Here is a 19,943-nt window from a genome sequence, read left to right on the forward strand (position 1 = left end):
GCTCAATCCTAGGAAAGATGCAGAGCAATTGAGTCTAATCCTGGACAAAGGAGCCCCTGAATACCACAGCAGGTCCTTGTTAGAAAAGAGATCCACTGACTCCTCATCATCACCCTTGTTCATTAACTGCACATTTTGGCTTTTCAAGCGCTCTTGGCATAGTCACAATTCTCTGTTTCTTGTGATTCTTCTCAGTTTCCAAACCATCTTACGGTCCAGGTTCAAAACTTAAGATCAGAAGTTCTGGAAAGATGTTAGTCACGGATGCTTATTGTACTTTCAATATTTCTGCCTTGCTGGGCTTCCCAAAGTATACTCAAAGAAAATTTTTCTTAATAGCCAGGATAACAATGTTCTAGGTCTTTATCTCTTATACCTAGGAAGCTATTTTTAAGAAAGAAGATGGCTAAAGAGATCTGAACTCCAATTTCCTTACCTAGAATGGCAAGAGGGAGCATGCCAGGATGCAGAAGAAGTCCCCATGGTCTAGAGCCTTGCGTTCTGCATTTTGCTTCCCACTGAGCCAGGAGTCTGCGTGTACCTGCTGAAGGACTGCACGTGTCCTGCTGGAATTCTGGCCATTTTGTTACCTGACTTGTTCCATTTCTCTGTGAAAGTCAGCTAGTGGAAGACACTTGAAGAAGAAAGTCAAGACAAGAGAAGGTGTTTGGAAGAGGTCAAAAGGTGTGTGTGAAAGGGGCCGTGGAATTGTTCCTGAGAAGCTCTCGCTGGTCATAGTGGCTTTTACCACACTGTAGTGTTTGGTAGCCATTGGGGTTGTGGTGTTAGAATTTTGATAATTGGATGGATCTATGCTTTCGGCAGTCTTCGGAGAAATACATTTTATGCATGTTTCTATTTAAAGAGAACAAACCAATAACCGAAAAAAATGCCATTCCTGTTACCCTCCCTCCCCCACACACATAGTATTCTGATGTGGTTTATTCCTGAACCTGACTCATTCAGCTCTTCTCCTGGAAGTTGTCAGTATGTATGCCTAGTTAATGGAGAAAATCAGTGCGATGCCCAGGCACCACGCCATGACTCATTCCTGGCATTTCAGGAGCTTTGTGATGGAAATCATTGTTCCAAGCTACAGTTCTTACCAAGTGGATGTGTGAGTATTAATGGCACAAAGCAAGGTCTCTGCTACTCCTGCGTTACTCTCTTGCCACAGATTCAGTGTCTGCTTATGAAGTGGAGGTTCCTCTTCATAACCCACGCATGGTTGAATACCACAATATTGTTTTAATTAGTCTTTTAAAGCACAGTCAAATATTTGGCTTTGGTGAAAGGAGGAAATTCTCTCATATGTTGGAACTGTTTGGTTGAAAGGACATTTTTGTCTACTGAATTCATCTCCTGGGGTTTACACTAGTTTCTGAATTCTTTTTGTAATGACTTGCAGCCAAATCTCATTCATTCATTATTCTCTCTATCCCTTTGACTCTGTTTACCTATCTATCTGTAATAGGTGTGTGTGCATGCAGCACATATGTGTGTATATATATATATATATATATTTATACATATTTATTTACATATATATATATAGCTTACAGTCTACTGGGAGAGCATGTATAATTGAAATCCTGGATAATCCCAATCTTTTATTTTATGTTCTGCTTGACTCAAACTTTTCCCTCAGATTTTTCGAGTGCCATTGCCCTTTCTTTGTACTATGTAACATGTAGAAGTAGTTACAAATACAGGAGAGAGGCAGCAGAAAGAAGTGGGGGAAACAAGGAAGAGAGATATTCAAATGCTTATTTTTTTACCGACTCGGATTTGAATTTTGTGTCTGACAGCTAGTAGGACATTGTGGAAACTCACAGATAAGCCAGTGTCCCATCATTCTGGGAGACAGGGACTGAAGGTCAAATATCTAAAGGTGGCATTTGGTGATTCTTATGTGTCTATAGTCCATTGGACCAGGAATCTTTGGGAGCTGCCAATTGGAAAGCAGATATTTAGAAGATATTTTCAGCCACAGAAGAGAATGAGCAATATACCTTATAATTCAGCCATTTTATGCTAATCTTGTCTTCTCTAACAATAATAGCTCCCTGCTACATGCTCTTAAAACACAAGTGCTAATATTATGAGAAATGAATTACATGAGAAACAATTTCATCTTTTCTAGGAGTGCTAAAAATAAAAATGTCCAACCAAGAACATTTCAACTTTCTTCCCTTTCCAGACAATGCAGGGTCCTAGGCAAAGACTGGATTGCAGAGGATGCCTTGAGGTCTGAGCATGAGTTAAGCTTGTAGGAGTGAAGAACTTTAGACAAGGCCATTCAAAGTGAATGCCTTATTATTACACTTTGTGCTGAGTCTATAGATGCACAAATCATGTTTGCCATGTCATTCTTTTTTTTTGTCTTAAAAAAAAATTTTTTTTAATATTTATTTGTATTTATTTGGGTGCACTGGGTCTTAGTTGCAACATGTGGACTCTTCTGTCTTTCTTATGGTACTCAAGATGTTGAGTTGTGGCAGGATTTCTAGTTGTGGCCTGTGGGATCTAGTTCCCTGACCAGGGGTCAAATTTTCAAAAGTGGCTGAGGATGGAAGAGTATTGATGTTATGAGGAAACTGAGGCACAAGAGATTACATTCCTGGACTTAGAACCTAGGACTGTGTCCCTGAGGTCCTGTCTGCAGCTGTAAACAACTCTGAACTAAACCATTCCGTGTCACAGGTTTCCACACGGTTACGCTTCCATCTGCTTCCTCTTCCCAGATCCACCTACCTCTCGAAAAGTGTGAAGGGAAATACGTCTTTCTGTTTGACAACCTTTAGGATTTGATGAGAGGATCTTGTCTGGGACCTGCGGTAAAGGAGACCAGGTGTGACCTGGAAGATATGGAGGCAGAGGTGATGGGACCCGTGTGTGTGTCCAGAGAAGTTGCAGTGTGTGTGTTCAGAGTCTCGCTGGTCTCACGTTCCCTGTGTGTGTATTGTTCCACGGCCCTTCACCATCATTCATTCCCGTGCTGCTTGGTGGGAAATCTCACCAGCATGTCTGACATCATTGTGTATTTCTTTATACAGAAATCTTTTCTTAGGCTTCATGGAGCTATAGAATAAGAACTATGTAAGTGAAAAAGTAACAGTCTTAAAACAACTGCCAGATTTTCTGTCTGAAAAAAAGTTACTTCTCAGAAAATAAAACTTAATAAGACAATGCAAGGCAAATTGGGCCTTGATAACTACCACTCTCCTTTAAATGCATCTGCCGTGGGTGCATCTTGCCAAGGCAGGACAATTTTCAGGTCTGTGGCTGAGAGACTTGGATTGTATTTGTCTTTGGACTGTGAGCAGAGGTGAGGTTTAGGGTTGTAATGTGAGTGTTGAGGCCTTTTTAGTGTATGATTACTTTTTGATAGGGTTATTTTAAGGGCTCAGACAGCAAAGAATCTGCCTGCAATGCAGGAGACCCAGGTTCGATCCCTGGATTGGAAAGATCCCTTGGAGAAAGGCATGGAAACCCACTCTAGTATTCTTGCTGGGAGAATTATATGGCCAGAGGAGCCTGGTGAGCTATATAGTCCATGGGGTCACAAAGAGTTGGACATAACTGAATGACTAACACACTAACTAAATTAAGTTACTTAAATTTAGCCACATTTACTAAATATCCTTTTCTGGAAAATTGAAAAGTGACTTAGTTGAAACAAGATCCAGAAATTTCTGTTCCAACACATTTTTCAGTTCATCATGTTGAAGTTTTAAGAAATTTCAAAGTAGCCAGCATTGTGTGTGTGTGTGTGTGAAGTCATTTTAGTCGTGTCTGATTCTTTGTGACCCCATGGACTGTAGCCCGCTGGGCTCTTCTGTCTATAGGATTCTTGAAGAAAGGATACTGGAGTGGGTTGCCATGCCATCCTTCAGGGGATCTTCCCGACCCAGAGATTGAACCTGCAGCTCCTATCGCTTCTGCATTGGCAGGAGGGTTCGTTACCACTAGCAACATCTGGGAAGCCCACCCAGCATCCCTGAAACCTAATATAGCACTTTATATTTTTACTTTTTTTTTTCTTACTTCAAAAACTTGTTGCCATGTAGAGTAAAAGAAATCTCATGCTCTTAGTGGCTAATATTCCATCGTATATATGTACCACATCTTCTTTATACATTTCTCCATGGATATCTAGGTTGCTTCCTTATCTTGGCTATTGTAAATAGTGCTGCAATGAACATCGAGGGGTGTGTATCCTTTCAGACCATGTTTTTCTCAGGAGGTTGCAGGATCATATGGTAGCTCTATTTTTAGTTTTTTTAGGGAGCTTCCATACTGTTCTCCAAATTTACATTTCCACTAACTGTGTAGGAGAGTACCCTTCTCTCCACACCCTCTTATTTACAAAACAGACTTACAGACTGAGAGAATGAACTTATAGTTACTTAGGGGGAAGGATGGAGGGGAGGTATAGTTAGGGAATTTGAGATTGACCTGTACATGGTGTTGCTGCTGCTGCTGCTAAGTCGCTTCAGTTGTGTCCGACTCTGTGTGACCCCATAGACGGCAGCCCACTAGGCTCCTCTGTCCCTGGGCTATATTTAAAATAGATAACCAACAAGAATCTACTGTATAGCACAGGGAACTGTGTTCAGTATCATGTAACAACCTACATGGGCTAAGAATTTGAAAAAAATAGACACGTGTATATGCATAACTGAATCACTTTGCTGAAGACCTGAAACCGACACAACATTGTTAATCAACTATGCTCCAATATAAAATAAATAATTAAAAAAAGAAACCTCAGGCTTTTAATCTCAGTGGACGCTGCCAGCAAGGATTGTTATTGTTAGATAATCATAATGGTATGTTCTGGAGGCTCTTCTCCCCTTACTGACACACCCAACTCACTCACACCCTGCCAGCAGAGCCAGAAAAGAGACTAAAGCAGCGTCTTATTTGCTTTTATAATCCGACTCTTCGATTGCGTTGGAGACATGCTGGGAGATATACTATTAAATTTCTAATGTCCATCCAGGACATGTAGATGTGTCCGTAAGAAGAACTAAGAAAACAGTGAATGGGTCAGGCCTAGCAGACCTACATCCAGTGAGCCCGAGCGGAGGCTCACGGTGAGAGGGCAGAGGACCGCGGTGCTGGGCTGGGCGGCCGGGTCTAGGGTGCTCAGGGGGCCTGGGTGAGGTGGGTCATTTCACCTCCACCAGCCTCGACTTCCTCACCACCTGCCCAGTCACACTTGTTTTGAGAATCAGATGTGATAATGTTCAGAAAGAGATTTTGCAAACTTTTTTAAAAAGTCCTCAACAGATGTTAGATAGTAATAACCAGAGGTTGAGTAGGTTATTGTGTGTGTGTACTGATCATTATGTGTGGGGGACACTGCTGACTCTGGAAAAGTTTTTAGGCACTTTTTGATGAGGCTCCAAGTGAAAAATCTTTGGGGAGACCAGTTCAGCAGTTTTCTTACGTTTAAACAAAGTAGGAAGTAGAAATCTCCCCAAAGACAAGTAGTAGAAGTAAGCTGTGACAGGTCATAGATACTGGAAAGATTTATGCTTGATGCAATACCCCACTTTAAGAAGAAATGCGGAAATAAAAATTTAAAAATAAGAATAAAGGATAATAAAATAAAGAAGAAATGCAGAGCTCCTGAAGAAAGCTACTACGGCGTACAGCGTTTGGTCATATGACTGACCCTCCTGGGAGTGCAGGGATAAATACTGTGAACACATCTGAAGTGGGCATTCCATTAAAGGTCTGTGTGTGGTTCAGGAATCCTTAGGTGAAGAAGGAGCCCTGTTCTCAGCCCATAATACAGGCTTTCTAATGTTTGAGGTCATAGGGTGTCTGCTGCATGCATGGAAGAGTCTTGAGGTATGAGTTTATAGGGGGAGATGTCTGTAAGGTATCCTTATTCCCAGGACTCAGGGAGCAACAGAAATACTTGAGGCTTGTTCCCTGTCGGTCTCCTATTTCTAATGTTTCATCACATTTGCTCTCCTCTGTGACCACTCCATCTCCCCAGGCCATATCTGTACAGGACAGAATCATAGAAAATATTGGGCTGGCCAAAAAGTTCGTTCGAGTTTGTCCATAAGAGGGTACAGAAAAACCCAAACAAACTTTTTGGCCAACCCAGCAGAATAAGATGGTTTCCTGTGGGCTGTTGAGCACTGGTACCAATGGTAACCAGGGAACACACACCGTATGTGGACCCCTAAGGCTCAACAAGAGCCCCTCCCAGCACACATCCCCCCCAAAGACTCAGCTTGAAAATCTCTCTGATATTTCCCAACTCCCAGTGACCCTGTTGATTAATGTTTACTGGCCATCACTTGTATTTTAAGCATTTAGTTTTGTCCCCAAAAGTCTTGAAGACAGTTTCTCAGCACATGGTCAATAAGCCATTATGCCCGGCTCCAGATCAGTACTCTGACTGTGGCTGCATTCTTCAAAAGATAAATAGAAAAGATAATGTGATGGAGAATACACATGTGCCAAATTAAAGCATAAAAGGAAATAAACTAAGAGCAAATTCCTACTCTACTAACAGGACAGCCCAGTCCTATTTTTCAGGCATTCAGTGACTTCTGTTTAAGCAATGCTGCCTCATACATTGGAGAAGGCAATGGCACCCCATTCCAGTACTCTTGCCTGCAAAATCCCATGGACGGAGGAGCCTGGTAGTCTGCAGTCCATGGGTTCGCTAGGAGTCGGACACGACTGAGCGACTTCACTTTCACTTTCCACTTTCATGCATTGGAGAAAGAAATGGCAACCCACTCCAGTGTTCTTGCCTGGAGAATCCCAGGGACGGGGGAGCCTGGTGGGCTGCCATCTCTGGGGTTGCATAGAGTCGGACAGAAGTGAAGCGACTTAGCAGCAGCAGCAGCAGCCTCATACATAGGCCCGGCCCGTTGGAAAGGAAGGAAATGAATGAACAAGGGAAAGCGTTTTCAGCATTGCTGGCTACCCGGATTGCCAAGCCTGTGTTCCCGGCACCCAGTATATTGTTTTCTTCTGTGGTCAGCCACCAGGCAGTGCTGTTAGAGGTGGGCTTTGCCTGGGGCAGCTGTGTACCCAAGTGATCACACTGTGCTTGGTTCTGCAGGGACAGAAGTGTATGCTGATGCTCTGGCCTTTATGGGCTCAGACTCCAGAACACTGAGAGAGAGACATCATCTCTTGGAGCCACAGTTATATCCTTCCTGGGGTACCCCCTGATGGGAATGGAACAGCAGGTAGATGGCATCTGATTCTAGGATACTATAGGTTTGCCCTAAAACCTAGGCACCAGTGGCTGTCATGCAGAACAAAGTCCATGCTAGGACCATGCCAGAGTCAGGGAAACCCCCATTTCTGTCTAGGAAGACCCCAGTGGGTAGTGGTGATGCCTGAGCCCAACACAGTCACATATAAACTTTCCCAGATTCTCTACTGAAAGGACTCGTTCTGTGAGAGGTTGACGAGTGCCGACGGGAGGCTGAGCATGAGATGGGGAATCCAGAATAACCTCTCCTCTATCAGCTTCATAAACTTCTGTGATTGTTCCACTGAGAATCGCTTCTCAGCTTGATTTATTCCTACATCAGAGGCTGCCGCACATGCAACTCCTCCTCTTCCCAGCAAAGCTCCAAAAACAGTCCTCTGTCTGCACAGTTTTAATCAGAAACTTTAGATGCCTTCCTGCAGACTGCCTGTTCGTGAAGCGGGAAACACAGGAGTCTTTTTGAAAGGATTGTTTTAAGTGATCGTTTGAGCCCCAGAGAAATAACCTTTTTATTCTTTAACGCAAAAGGTTTTCTCCAGCCACCTAATTTGGAGTCTAAATTGTTCCACACGGGAGAACGGGAGACACGTCTCCAGGTATACCCAGATGTGCACAGCTCTGAATAAGAGGGGATAGAGGAGATCTTCTCTATGGAAGCCCCAAGGCCACTAGACTCACAGAGAGGGGATTTTTCAAATCCTGTCATTTGAAACTCCAGACAAATGATTGGCATAGAAAAGAGAGTTTTCCAAAGTCAACCTATCATTGGCTCTGATTTTAATAGAAGATCAGGAGTCAAGAAGAGTTAGAAGTTAGAGATTTTAAAGTCAGACCTGGTTTTAATTTCTATGTGGTTATTCTAAGCAGTCAGAGGAGCTCCCTTCCCCTCAATAACCCGTCCCAGGCATAAAACTGCTCACCCGGTACAAAAGACAAATTGACTTTTTTTAAAGGTGCCACCTTAAGGGTCATTAATTTCGTAAATTAACTGACATTCCTAGAAAAGCTCCATGGCTTGTGCCAGTAAATATTTACCCAGCTAGTGACATTTCAAATGGCACCCCAAAATCCCTGGTCCACTTCCAAAGGGTGAGCAGTTTACTTTCAGGAAATGGATTACTCACTTGTGGAATCAGACCAACACCCAGGCTGCTTGGTTTCAACATACTTTAAAATCCAAAAGGGAACTTTCCTGCTTCAAACTTTCAAACCTTTTCCAGATGGTCCGAGAGGGGCTGGTCTAGCCGGGGTGCCTGAGCCCCACGATGCTGGCCACAGGCTGCTGGTGGGTTCTGGTGGGAGCTGATGAGAGGCATCCCTGAGTGCCTGGAGAGAGATGCCTCCCATGCCTGCCCCATATCCATTTGCTGAACACCCACAAGAAATGAGGCAAATATGTGGAAAGGCCAGAGTGTGCTCAGCTGAGATGCTGCCCCCCACCCCCACCCAGCCCTCCGCCAATTGCCTCTGCTGGTTTCACTTCTCAGCTGCAGCTGCCCACAGCTGTCTGGGAAATGGATCTGAGCTGGGGAAGCAGCCGCAGGGGGGTGGGGGCGGAATAGGGCATGTTTTTTGAACCTGGACCTTTCTGCCCTGGCAGCCAAAACAGGCAGTCAGTAGGCCCCTCCTGTGCACCTTTGCAGTGGGGATTAAACTGGGTGCTTCTGAGGGAGACCTGGGGAAACAGCAAGTGGCCTCAGAGAAGGGGAGCCAGGAGGCCGTGGGGTCTAGAAATCATATTATCTCAAGATTATTAGAAGGAACTGGGGGTTTTAAGGCTGAAAAAGAAAATGTAGGGGGTGGCTATCTTGTGAAAGGGGATGGCTATCTTTTGAAAGGGGAAGTTGATTTAATTTTTCCCGTATTTTTCCATAATAAAATAGACATGCCATTTTAAAAGTTTTTGTGTGTGCAGTTCGATTGCATTAATTATATTTACAGTGTTGTACTACCATCACCACTCTTCATTTCCAGAACCTTTTCATCATCCCAACAGAAACTCTACACTTAAAAAAAAATTTTTTTATTGTAGTCGATTTACAGTGTTGTGTTAGTTTTAGGTGTTCAGCACAGTGAATCGGTTACACATATGCATATGTCCACTCTTTTCTTTAAAGATTCTTTTCCCATGAAGGCCATTACAGAGTACTGAGCAGAGTTCCCTGTGCTGTACAGCAGGTTCTTATTAGTTCTCTGTTTTATATATAGTAATGTGTGTATGTCAATCCCAATCTCCCAGTTTATCCCTCCTCCACTATCCCAGTGGTGACCATAAGTTTGTTTTTTACATTTGTGACTCTACTTCTGTTTTGTAAATAAGTTCATTTGTATGCTCTTTTATTCCACATATAAGCGATATCATATATTTGTCTTTCTATGTCTGATTTACTTCACTTAGTATAACAATCTCTAGGTCCATCTAACAATCTGTAATGCCAAAAAAAATGGCATTACTTTGTTCTTTTTTATAGCTAAGTGATATTCCATCATGTATATATACCACTTTAAACAATAGCACCTCCCCTCCCCTGAATCCCTGGGAACCACTATTCTGCTTTCTGTCTATGATTTTTGCCTTTTCTAGGTACCTCATGTAAGTGAATCATAGAATATTTGTCTTTTATGTGGGGCTTCTTTCATTCAGCATAATGTTTTCAAGGTTCATTCATGTTGTAGCACGTGTCAGAATTTTCTTCCTTCTAGAATCTGAATGATATCCCATTATATGTATGACCCACGTTTTGTTTATCCATTCTCTATTCTCTGTCAATGGATTTGGGGGTTCCTTTTGGTTATGATGAAAAATGCTTCTATGAACGTGAATGTACGAGTATCTATAGATTTATTCTTTGTAGTTTCAGAAGAACTGACCTTTGTTGAAGGAAAAGAAGTTGCAGAGAGGTGGACTAGGGTTTCAGTAATTCTAACTCTCTTTGATGGCAAAAGTGGGGTCCCCGTGCTAGGGAGTTGCTCAGACCAGGTGACCATCAGGGAGGAACAAAGGTGGAAGCCCCACAATTAGTAAAGGAAGGACTAGAGAATCTCTGACAGCCCTTCCATCTTCAGAATTCTGTGATTCTCAGGCAGATGGAGTGTGCCTTCTAAGGGAAGCATATGGAGAAAAAGAAAGTGGTGTCCGACCACCTCTGCCCTGGAGAAAGAGGGGAAGTGGAATGGTAAATTATCTGTCAATCGGGGGAGGTGACGTGCTGAACTGTCTCTGGCTGAACTTGAGATCAGAGGATGCTGATGCTGCGAAGCTTCAACCAAGGCTCTGTTTAGTCTTAGGGAGAGCTCCCCGGAGTGACTAAGAAAGCTAGCTCCCTTGCGTCCAGGGGTGGGTGTGGGAGTGGGGGCCAGGGTTCTCAGCACAATTCCCCTGATGTCTTCCCAGAAAGGAGGGCTGCCCCTGAGAGACCGGAGCCCCATCTCCCTGTAGGCTCTGCTTGTCCAGGTCAGAGGTGAGGGCAGGTGGGGAAAGCTGAACCGGGGAGTGTCCAGCAGTCAATGTCAGCTGAGATGGGGATGCCCTGGGATCCAACACAATTAGCTCCATTCCGTTACAGTGGGGGGTTTTCTTATCATTAATTGGGGAGGCCTAGCCAGAGAATTCCAGTATTCCAGGGTGAGTTTAATTGTGGGTGATTTCATTCTGCCCTTTTTATGTCGAAGCCAGGGGCTTGCGTCATATAACAGTGAATTCAGGGAGATTTTTATTTGCATGTGAATCATCGCTTTTCCAGCTGAATGTCACTTACTTGGAATTTTCATCTGATTTTGTTTTTGTTTTTGTCTCTTGGTGTTTTTCCATCAGGCTCTTTGGCTAACCAGAAAAAAAAAAAATAGAGGAAGGGCTCAATCTGACTGGAGCAGGGTTTGAGTTGGCAACTCCAAAAGGAGAGTATTATGAATGTGAAAAAGAGAAAACGGATGCTTTATTTTGCTTTAAGGGAGGGACCGAGGCCAAGTCAAATTGAGAGCTCTAATTTGGGAATGGTGTTATTACAGGTCATTGGGAGTTGGTTGCGCTCTAAATTGGGAGGCCGGTCACATGAGGCAGCAGCAGAGGTGGATCACATGGGGGACACTGGGGTTCGTGTACAATGAAGTTTTATTTTATTTACTACACGGTTGAAATGCACTTCTGTCGTGTTGAGAGACCAAGTTACCTTATTGGCTGGTGAGAGCTCCCTGTCTTAGCCCATCAGTTGTTTTATACATGAGCTGGTTCTGCCCATATGTGTACTTTCTGAGGCTTTATTTAGGCACTGGAATCTGTTCAGTGAGTAGTGGAGCAAGCCATGTGCTGAAGGTTATATATCTGTTATTCACCTTCACATGCAGATCTTATTCTAAGGATCTTGCTTCCTTTTCTTCCAAAGACTACCCATTTTAGATCTCAAGGTCAAGACATTCTGATAACTTTAAAATACATATATATATATGTGTGTACATGTACATATCTGTGTATTTATTTATAGATTATCTTTCATTGTCTCAGTTCTGTTACTGTTAGCTTGAAAAATGAAAACAAAAAAGTTGTGTCTTGCCTCTCCATGGTCTGTTAGGAACAACGTATTCTTCCTAACCCCAAACTGCAGACTCTTGACATTCTTGGCATCTTGGGATTGTTCTTGATGACCAAGAACAATCGTGTGTGGTAAGCTGCTGATTTTTCTTGGAGAATCGAGTCAGCTTTCTTGATATATAAAGGCCTGAGTAGTTAGCTGTGTTTGAAATAAAAACAAACAAAAAAAAGCAGCCCAAGAAGAATATCAGGAATTCAGTATCCTGTGCAAACAGGCTGTGCTCATGGTCCTAAATGAGGTGTGTTACTAAGGCTCTGACACAGAGTCGGCTGGTGCTTCGGAGGCATGCAGACTGGCGATGCTTGTGATCGGGGTTAGGAATAGAAGGTGTGTGGAAACTTTCTATAAAAGGCAGCCGGGTTCCCTGGACTGGTGTGGACAGGCGGTCAGGAAGCTTTGGCAATGTTCATGGTCATACCAGAGTGTGGCTGCCTGACCTTGATGAGTTTCTCTGTGCCTCGGTTTCCCTGAAGCACCATACTGATTTGGGGATGGGAGGATAAGGACTTCTGGAGATGTAGAAGATGTGCGATGTAGTCGGGTAGAGGGAGGAAGTGTGGTGTCATGTGGTGTCATGGGAGCTCAAATCAGGACCGTGTGCTCCCAGACATGGCTGGGCAGCTAGTCTCTTCAGGCATGTCCACTGTGGGTAATGCCTCTGACATCACAATACCCAGCTGGACACTCAATAATGCTGATCTGTGCCCAGTGGACACCAGAGGAGGGAAGAAAAGGAGGAGGATCAAGTGTAGAGGGAGGAGATGGAGCAATCCCTTATGTGATCATTCCAGCAACTCACAGCTTTTTCACCTAACATCTGCTTCAACTGTAATGTGTTCAGCTCCATATAACCTATACAGCGTCTGTGCCCTCCCCCCAAACTCAACAAAATATTATGGTCCTCTAATCAAGTGAATTTCGCTCCTGTTGCTGTATCTGTCCCGTGATTCATCGTCAGACCTGTGAGTTGATACTTCTTCACCAAACGGCTCTCCAGAGCAACTGTTTAGAGGTAATGCCCTGGTTTTGCAGTCCAGGCTCCTCTGGCTCTCCTGCAGAACCCTCTTCACCCTCCTCCTTGAGCCACCCATAACTCTGGGAAGCTAGCTGTGGGAGTGGTTTGTGGGCATGTGACTCTATGGGAACGATGCTTTATGACAGGAATTTTCACCTTCTTTGTCTTCACAAGCCATCCCAGGCCTGCTCAGTCTTTGTTTCTTGTTTTGAAAACACTCTTAAAACCCATGTGGGCCAAATCCTGACCCATCTGTGTAGCCTTAGAAGGTGCTCTCACTCCTTTTACCTGGCTAGGTGACTGAATGGAAAACTTAAGAAATCAGCCCTGTCCCGGAAATATTATGGCGTTTTGCTGGCGTATTTGTTAGTTAATTGTTTAATCCAGCAATTTCCTCTTAAAAATAGGTTCCTGCTGCCCTTCGAATCAATCTCTCTCAGCCTGTCTCCTGGTAAGAAATTGGTTTTCCCACCCAGTTTCACACCATCCTTATGCTGTGATCATCCCAAGCGCTGGAAATTGGAGGTGCCTTCATCATGAAGGCCATGATTTTCCCTTAGCTTTTTTGACCAGTGGGTCTCAATACATAAGCCTGGATCTGAATCACCTGAAGAGGTTTTCAATGACACAGTTTCTGATTCCAGTAGATTTAGGGAGGGGCCCTGAATTTGCATTTCTAACAAGTTCCGAGGTGTGCAGCTCCCTACATTTGGAGAACCTCCCTTTCTTCCCTTCCCTGTCCTGTAAGGGAGGGTCCCAGGGAGCCACATCCTCATTCCTCAGATAATAGGGACTGTTGCTAACAATTCTCGAGCATTCACGATGGGCCAGGCGGTGGTCTCCGTGCTTTACACAGATTAAATAATTCACACAGCGCTACAGTCCAATGGCGCATCCCATCTTCCGGATGAGGCCCTGACATGTACCCATGTGCCCAAGGTCACACAGCTAACTAAAGGGAAGGTTGAGATCCAGACCCAGACAATACAGCTGGAATCTGCTCGCAGTCACTCAGCTTTATCTTCTTTCTTTTCCTTTCCCTCAAGTTACTTAGAGTTCTTGGAAGTGAATACCTCAGAAAGGAGCCCCAGGACAACTGAGCCTATCTTAGGTACTTATAACCTGTGTCCAGGGATCCAAGTCTCCAGGCTGCTCAGCTTCTCTACTTGTGTGTGTGTGTGTGTGTGTGTGTGTGTGTGTAGGGGTGGGTGGGTAGGAAGAGCTCTCAGAGTGGATAGACCCTTGGGAGGGCGCTGATATGAAAATGGCGTCCACTTATGAAGAAAGGCCAGCCCTCCCCTTCTGCTGGGACTCAGTGTCCCATCACCATTCTGCTCTGGTCCAGAGAGCTCTGCTGTTGACCCTTAGCACGCTAACCAGAGACCAGCGAAGCCGAGAAGGAACAGATCTGCGTCATTAGCTGTGATAGAAAAGCATGGGTGTCTTTGTCCAGTTTGGTCTAGCAAGCATGTGTGATCAGCAATGACCTCGGCAAACAAATAGACATGTAAGCAGGAGATGCTGGCCCTGGCCTCAAGGAGCCAACAGGCTAATGGAAGAGAAAGAGTATTGTTTGTCATTGAGCCAGGCAATGTGGTAGAGAGAAGCAGTGAGGGCCAGAGTAAATCAATAGGATTCAAGGAAGGAGGTTGCTTTCTAAACCATGTCATGGATGATGGCAGGGAGGAGGGAATGAGTTTGGACCTAAACAGGGCATATCTACAGCAAAGAATACTTAATAAATAATAATCTCTTAGGATTTAAACAGCCAACGGTTAAGTCTCCATTGCTATAATCATAATTGATTAAGCTCTTCTTCATGTTTTTCCGGTAAATCATGTTTTTGATGCTGGCTGGAGGTCTCCTGGAGGCTCTGGGGTTATTTTATTATTTTTTTTTCAAACTTTAAACTTTTTATTTTGTATTGGGGTATAGCCGCACTCCAGCACTCTTGCCTGGAAAATCCCATGGACGGAGGAGCCTGGTAGGCCACAGTCCATGGGGTCACTAAGAGTCAGACAAGACTCAGCGACTTCACTTTCACTTTTCACTTTCATGCATTGGAGAAGGAAATGGCAACCCACTCCAGTGTTCTTGCCTGGAGAATCCCAGGGACGGGGGAGCCTGGTGGGGTGCCGTCTATGGGGTCGCACAGATTCGGACACGACTGAAGCGACTTAGCAGCAGCAGCAGAGCCAGTTAACAATGTTGTAATAGTTTCAGGTGAGCGTCTAAGGGACTCAGCCACACATATGAATGTATCTGTTCTCTGGGGTTATTATTAGAAAATGGATTCTGCTCCTTACAGAGTTGCCTATTCTATCAATGGAGATATTTTAAAAGTATTTCTCTACCCTTCTAGTCTAACTCTTTTCCAAATTCTTTGTATTACAGATATTTCTATGGGGTAAGAAAGTTTTCTCTGACCCTGTACCCCATTGAAAAAGTGGGATCATAGAACCAGGACACATACATGGACAGGGACAAAAGATAAATATCCAGTGGATTAATAAATACATGCACCTCCAAAGGTGGTGGTGTAAAGCCAGATTAAAAGCAAACAGGCGGCTTCTGTCACTCCCTGCTCTGAACTAGTGTGGCCTAAGTCCACTCACTGTTTTCATGTCTTTCTTTAGTTTAGAATTCTAGACGGTACGTTTTGAGACTCAGGAAGCAGGATCAAGAAGCCCGTGTCCACAGACATTGTAACTATGGGCTCTGAGCTCTTGACTCCTCTAGCAACATCCCCACAAAGTCTCCTAAAGCAGAGTGTCCTCATCTGGTCAGTCCTCCTGATTCCGGTCCAGCCACTGGCCTTCGATTCTGTTTAATTTCACAGTGAGATGCCCAGAAGGAGGGAAATGGCCTCAGCCGTTCTCATTTCTGATTAGAGAATTTCATCCTTTACCACTGTTCTTCCTATCTTTTTTCCTTCAGACCCCACTGACCGAGAGGACTACAGAAATTAAAAAGTAACTCTCCTCAAAAAATCTAAAACGTCTCATTCTGTCTGATTGCCTCAACAGACCTACTAACCTGAAAGTGAATTCAGTGCACAAGTAAGAGGTGAAAATAACCTGCCTTTTCTGCTTGCCTTTGCATAAATTCCTGGAGGTGGCTAATAGCTCCAGAGATCCCAAAAAGGCGGTGTGCCTCTAACTCCCTCTGCAGGGCTGTGGGTAATGAGGACTCCAGGGTGGGATTGGCTCTGTCCTAGGGTTGGTCACCCAACTCTGTCCTTAGGCAGTTAACCAGGCCCCCTTTTCAAGTACATTAACAGTTAATTTGTGACCATGGATTTAGATATCTTACCTTCACATATTTGTCCATTCTATCCTCTGTTGAATAACTTGTACATATATTTAAGATTTCCTACCTAAGTGAGTGATGCATACATTTTACTGTCAACTTTTCCATCATGGGTATGTTTGGCATATGTGTGTGCTGTTCCCTGGTGATAACATTTACACACATCCCAGGGCACTCACATTCACTCTCACACTTTGGATTCTCATCTCTTAAAATGGGAAATTTTGTCAAGCAACTTCCTCATTATTTTAGAAAGTGTGGGACCTAGTGAGTCGATAGTCCAGGCTCACTTCAAGACATTGTAAGGCTCCATGTGCTCAGAGATGTTCACTCTGGCCCTTGCCAGATTCGTGTTGTTGTTCACCTGCTCAGTTATATCTGACTCTTTGCGACCCCCTGGCCTGCAGCATGCCAGGCTTCCCTGTCCTTCACTGTCTCGGGAGTTTTGTTCAAACTCGTGTCCACTGAGTCGATGATGCCGTCCAACCATTTTATCCTCTGTTACCCGCTTCTCCTCCTGCCCTCAATCTTGCCCAGTGTTTGGAGTCAGCTGTTTGCATCATGTGGCCAAAGTATTGGAGATTCAGCTTCAGCATCAGTCCTTCCAATGGATATTCAGGGTTAATTTCCTTTAGGATTGAATGGTTTGAATATTGTGTGAGACGGCTGTTGTTCAGTTGGGTCTGCTGGATCAAGCACAGATTACTGCTTTGTGATTTGGCCTGTTTACATTCCTCCTGACACTCCCTTGGTGATTTTATCTGGACATTGCCAAGGATTTTGGTTCTGGAGTTCTTCGGTAACAAAGCTCGTTGCAAGTGGCTCCCTGGACCACAGTGTGCTTCTTTTCAGGCTCTTGTTTCCATTGCTTCTTTATAGAGCAAGGCCTCCCTCTAAGTGCAGGAGTGCGGAGCCTGTTTTGTTCCTCTGTAAGGTCAGCGTGAGGATTGCTAATTTATTATTCTGAAATATGATTGGAGAGTCATTTTGTGGTATGTGGGGTTTGTCAGTGGTGGTCTGGGAGGGCGAGAGTGGCACTGAAGATTAGTGAGTGGGAAAACCTCTTGCTTTTGGAACATTTATAGCCTGTCCTCGGAGGGGTTTTGAGTAAAAAAAAAAAAAAAAAAAAAAAACACTAGCCGAATGTGGTTTGCAAGGATTTGCCTTGCATTTGTCAAGAGTAAGGTAACATTTCCTTCATCTCTAATTTATTAATATATGACTCTTTGGAGACCCATTCCTATGAGGTTTTATTTTAACATGATCACTTATGGCCAAAAAAACTGGGACGTGTAACAGTCTTAACACGACCCTGTTGGCACTGGTTTTGTCTCTTCCTTCAACAGATGTTTGCCAAAGAGTTGCATTAAATGCGTTTAATTCTGCTGTCTCAGCCTAACAAATCTTTATCATGAAGATTACTTTAATTGGTGTCAGTTACAAGCAGAAAAAGCACCCATTACGCTTTTGTTTTCTAGCACTTGGGGAAATTTTCCATCCTAAGTAGAATATTGAAATGGGGGATGGAGTAAAGGTTTTGAAAACTGAGCTAATCATTTTATTTTCCTTTTTTACGTATTCCTAATTTATTTGACGTTAAAGCTAATATTAATCAGAATTCCTCAAGAATCAAACAAGAAAGAGGTGACAGAACAGTTTTGGGGTGACAGTTGGTACCTTCTGTTCCTTTTTTTAAAGGAAATTTCTAAATTTCTAGGAAGTACCTCAGATTTTGAGTAAGAAACCCCAAAGTCTAATGAAACCACTCTCAAACAAAAGGCCTGGAGACAATTTTATATAGCCATTTTAAAATGTGATTAATAAGGAGATGGTAATGCAAGGGAACATGGAGAAAGTCACTACTTTTGTGAGGTTTTGTTCTAGTAGAGAAAGATGGAAGCAGGGTGGTACACAGCAAGTCATGTGATAAATGTGGAGAACAACATAGTAAAGCAGGGCAGGGGGATAAGGAAGTGTGGGGTGAGGGGGTCATGTGGGCAGTTTTACAATGTGGGCAGAGAAAGTCTCACTAAGAAGGTAGCATTTGAGCAAAGACAGAGCTGAGGGAGGGTGAATGTGGATCTGAGGGAAGAACATTCCAGGCTGAAAGACAGCCAGTGCAAAGGTTGGGGATTAGGGCGAGGTCTGCCATGTGCAGAACAGCAAGGGAGCCAGGATGGACTGACATGAATGTGGGACTGTAGAAGGAAGTGAAGCTAGATCACAGAGGGGCTAGTAGGCCTCTCTGTGGCTTTCAGGGCTTCCCAGGTGGCACGGTGGTAAGAGTCCGCCTGTCGATGCAGAAGACTCAGGAGATGCAGTTTTGATCCCTGGGTCAGGAAGACCCCCTGGAGAAGGACATGGCAACCCACTCCAGTATTTTTGCCTGGAAAATCCCACAGACAGAGGAGCCTGGAGAGCTACAGTCCATGAGGTCACAAAGAGTCAGGCATGACTTAGCAACTGAACACCGCCCACACATATGGCTTTTACTCTCTGCCTTCTACTATTGGAATGTTTGATCAGAGAAGTGACATGACTTATCTTCTTGTATAAAAAGATCATCCTGCTTGTTATGTTGATAACAGACTGTTTGCGGGGTGTGGAGGTGGAATGCAGAAGCATGGTAAAGAATAGATTCTGGATATATATATTGAAGACCCAGCACATAGGATTTGCTAACAGATAAAGTATAAGTTGTGAAAAAGAGCAGTCAAGGATGCTCCAGGGTTTCCACCTAAGCTCCTGTGAAGATGGAATAGCCATGTGCTGAGATGGATAAGAAGACCAAAGGTGCAGATCTAGTGAGAGTAAAAGCAAGAGTTCAGTTTTAGACGTTTTAACCTGGGCTGGAGATACAGCTGTGGGAGATACCTGCACTCTTCAGGCCAGAGTCAGAACTGAGGCAAGTGGTTGGGGGAGCTGGCCCGTCTTATGTGCCCTCAGGGAAGGGACAGCCTCAGACCTAGGAGAGCTAGTCATTGCCAGAAGGAGGTCAGAAGCCCCAAGGTGAATTCCAACCCTAACTTGACCTGGGCTGAGATCCACTGCTGGCCTGGATCGCTCAGGAGCAAAGAAGACCTCCTGGAATGACCAGCCATGCCCATACCTGGGAGAAAAGGACTCAGATGGAAACTCCTCATTGAAGAGCTGACAAGATGGATTGGGAGCAGAGGGGGGTCATTGTAGGTATCTGCTGGGGTCAGAGGGACCTGGTTCTTGCCCGTTGAGGATAGTCAGGTGCCTGTGAATGACTAGCACCTAACCATTGTCCTATTCTTAGAGAAATTGCTGGTGGTTATAATGGGATGTAGAGTCTACCACACAGGTCCCTGACTTTTCTAGTAGAAAGGGCAGAAGGATTCTCGAGTGATTCTTCTTTACCAAGTAACATGAAGCTACTAGTTAACTATCGCTGTATGACAAATTGCCCCCAAACTTAATGGCTTCACAAAACAACATTTATCTCACAGTTTTCTGAGGGTCAGAAATTTGGGATTGTCTCGCTGGGTAGTTCTGGCTTAAGATTTCTTGCAAGGTTGTAATCCAGATATTGACTGGAGTTGGAGAATTCACTTCCAAGGTGGTTCACTCACATTGCTGGCAAGTTGGTGCTGGCTGTTAGCAGGAGGCCTGGGTTCCTCCCCTTACAGGCCTCTCTTGGGGCTGCCTGAGTGTCTTCATAGGTTGGTATGACCATCACTTCCACCAGAGCAAGTGAACCAAGAAAGTGAGGTGGAAGCTGTGATGCTTTTTGTGACTTAATCTCAGA

General features: G+C 44.2%; 1 protein-coding gene across 2 annotated transcripts in view; it reads left to right on the plus strand.

Annotated features, from left to right (window-relative positions):
- Positions 1 to 19,943, plus strand: part of SAMD4A (sterile alpha motif domain containing 4A) — a 227,052-nt gene that overhangs the window by 107,087 nt on the left and 100,022 nt on the right. The window lies entirely within an intron of this gene.

The sequence above is a fragment of the Bos indicus x Bos taurus genome, chromosome 10 (genome assembly GCF_003369695.1).
Source record: "Bos indicus x Bos taurus breed Angus x Brahman F1 hybrid chromosome 10, Bos_hybrid_MaternalHap_v2.0, whole genome shotgun sequence".
Classification (NCBI taxonomy): Eukaryota; Metazoa; Chordata; class Mammalia; order Artiodactyla; family Bovidae; genus Bos; species Bos indicus x Bos taurus.